Here is a 3,424-nt window from a genome sequence, read left to right as displayed (position 1 = left end):
TTTTCTGTTTGTTGGGTTGCACTGTGACTGCATATTGAATTTGGGTACTCCTTGGGAGCACCCCAGAAATACTGAAGGACTTAAAGAGTCAATACCAGTGGATAACTTTACATAAAGCTCAGAGGTCCCATTCTTCACAGGACAAAATTCCTGCTAATGCCAGTGAGGATTTTCCCTGAGAGAGGGACGTATGATCAGAGGGTTAGGCTGGAGCACCGTTTCCAGGTATGTGCAATGTTGCCTTGCAGTAGTTGTCCACTGGTTATGCAAACAGTTCCTGCGACAGCTTTCTGGGGATGTGGGCCCTTTATCTCCTCGGGCTGAGTCTGGCTGAGTGTTGTAACCTACTTACCTGCATCCTCTACTTCTGCTAGGATAAATGTGCTGCCAGCTTTGCCTTGTCCCAGTTTGTACTGGGACATGTCCCAGTTTGTACATGTTAGGAGTTGTGTGCTGGAATGATACATTTGAAAGAGAGAGAATTTCAGGAGGAAGATGGAAATAACAGTGGTCACAATGTCTCTGAGATTCCAGAATGACATTGCTGTAATTTACAGAGCAGGGACTGACTCTGATCCCAGCAGTTTATGTAACAGCCACCCACAAGTGAATACAAAAGGATCCTTACAGGTGTAACATCGTCTTGACCTCAGAAGTGTTAGGCTGATTATCTTCTCAGTGGTATATAAACCGAATCAGGTGTATTTGTTTCGATGTGTACAAACACCTCTGGAGTGTGTGAATATTTGGTAGCCACTGAATACTCAGGATGCAGTTGGCTGCTCCTGTTGGGTTTTTGTTTCATCAGCTGTTTGGAATGTGCTCAGGCCCAGCCACAGCACAGATTAGGGAAATGTGGGGTTTTCTAAGATTGTAAAAAAAAAAAAAAAAAAAAAAAAAAAAAAAAAAAGAATCTAGATTTGAACAAGTGTAAGTTTATTTTATTTTGGGTTTTTTCCTTTTATTTTAGAATCATAGAATCATAGAATAGTTAGGGTTGGAAAGGACCTTAAGATCATCAAGTTTCAATCCCCCTGCCACAAGCAGGGACACCTCACACTAAACCATCTCACCCAAGGCTCTGTCCAGCCTGGCCTTGAACACTGCCAGGGATGGAGCATTCACAACCTCCCTGGGCAACCGATTCCAGTGCCTCACCACCCTAACAGGAAAGAATTTCCTCCTTATATCCAATCTAAACTTCCCCTGTTTAAGTTTTAAACCATTACCCCTTGTCCTGTCACTACAGTCCCTGATGAAGAGTCCCTCTCCAGCACCCCTATAGGCTCCCTTCAGGTACTGGAAGGCTGCTATGAGGTCTCCACGCAGCCTTCTCTTCTCCAGGCTGAACAGCCCCAACTTCCTCAGCCTGTCTTCATACAGGAGGTGCTCCAGTCCCCTGATCATCCTCGTGGCCCTCCTCTGGACTTGTTCCAACAGTTCCATGTCCTTTTTATGTTGAGGAACTGCACACAATACTCCAGGTGAGGTGTCACAAGAGCAGAGTAGAGGGGCAGGATCACCTCCTTCAACCTGCTGGTCACGCTCCTTTTGATGCAGCCCAGGATACGGTTGGCTTTCAGGGCTGTGAGCGCACACTGAAGCCGGCTCATGTTCATTTTCTCATTGACCAGCACCCCCAAGTCCTTCTCTGCAGGGCCGCTCTGAATCTCTTCTCTGCCCAGCCTGTAGCTGTGCCTGGGATTCCTCCAACCCAGGTGCAGGACCTTGCACTTGTTGTGGTTGAACTTCATAAGGTTGGCATCAGCCCACCTCACAAGCATGTCAAGGTCCCTCTGGATGGCATCCCTTCCCTCCGGACTGCACAGCTTGGTGTCATCGGCAAACTTGCTGAGGGCACACTCAATCCCACTGTCCATGTCAGCAACGAAGATGTTAAACAAGACCGGTCCCAACACCGATCCCTGAGGGACACCACTCGTTACCGGTCTCCAGCCGGACATTGAGCCATTGACCACAACTCTTTGTGTGCGGCCATCCAGCCAGTTCTTTATCCACCGAGTGGTCCATCCATCAAATTGATATCTCTCCAGTTTAGAGAGAAGGATGTGGTGTGGGACAGTGTCAAATGCTTTGCACAAGTCCAGGTAGATGACACCAACTGCTCTACCCCTGTCCATCAGTTCTGTAACCCTACCATAGAAGGCCACCAAATTGGTCAGGCAGGATTTCCCCTTAGTGAAGCCATGCTGGCTGTCACCAAGCACCTTGTTGTTTTTCATGTGCCTTAGCATGCCTTCCAGGAGAATGTGCTCCAAGATTTTGCCAGGCACAGAGGTGAGACTGACTGGTCTGTAATTCCCCATGTCTTCCATTTCCCCCTTCTTGAAAATGGGGGTTATATTTCCCTTTTTCCAGTCATCGGGAGCTTCACCTGACTGCCATGATTTCTCAAATATGATGGACAGTGGCTTAGCAACTTCATTTACCATCTAATTTTCTTAAAGCCTTGCTTTTAATCCATCTATAAACATCCAGACATTCTGACTGCTAACAGAATAAAGCCTTTTTGCCAACAGGGATACTGCTTTTTTGCTAGCCATAACTTTCTGGTCTTAGTTTAATGACAAGCTGAAAATATCAACACTAAGAAAGTGGTAAATGACACATCTTAGAAACAGGGTGATTTAACCTGTGAAATGTGTTAAGCTCCTTTTGCTTAAGAATTGAAATGTGATAAAAATGCAGAAAGAGAGGATTGTTAATACTTTAAAATAAAACCATCTGCACAATACTGGGACTGTTAAAAAGTCACACTGGTTTTGGAGGGATTGGGTGTTCTGTGGGATCTTTTCTTAAAAAAAAAGGTTCATATGCAGTTAGTCGAATTTGCTTGGTGATCATCCTTCTGTGTGAGATTTCATCTGCCTTTTGGAGACTGAGAGGTAAAACAGCTTTTCTGCTTCCTTAAGCCTGGTCAGATTCATGACTTAGAATTGTTAGGTAATTAAATGGAACTAAGTTAAATACATTTATCGTTGCTTTTTCCATCCTTCTGTTCCTGCAGCACAGAGCTACAAAGCCCCATTTTTCATCCCAACGTAGGTAATGAGTGAAACCTTTAATCCTTTTCCCTCCAGAAGTTTGCATTTAGCAAACAGCAAATTGAAAGTGTGTAAGAGCTGACTCTCAAGATGAGAGAGCCCAATGTACTGTATTTCTCATTCATAATCCTCTTCAGTAATCCTAATCCCTATCAGATCTCCAGCCTTTCTTAAGCATCACATGGGAGAGGATTCTTAAAGCTGCTGAGAAGAGCCATGCGGTAAATAAATCGAAGGGTATGTGTGTGCTGTGGAGCAGCACATGTTCTGCGCTGCAGGTGCTGGCAGGTATGGCAGTCTGTGCTGTGCGCCCAAGGGAGCCGCTTCCTTTGTTATTTACATTCTGAACCTCTAATCAA

This window comes from Lathamus discolor, chromosome 1 (genome assembly GCF_037157495.1).
Source record: "Lathamus discolor isolate bLatDis1 chromosome 1, bLatDis1.hap1, whole genome shotgun sequence".
In the NCBI taxonomy this organism is placed as follows: domain Eukaryota; kingdom Metazoa; phylum Chordata; class Aves; order Psittaciformes; family Psittacidae; genus Lathamus; species Lathamus discolor.
Note: the sequence above shows the minus strand (reverse complement) of the source record.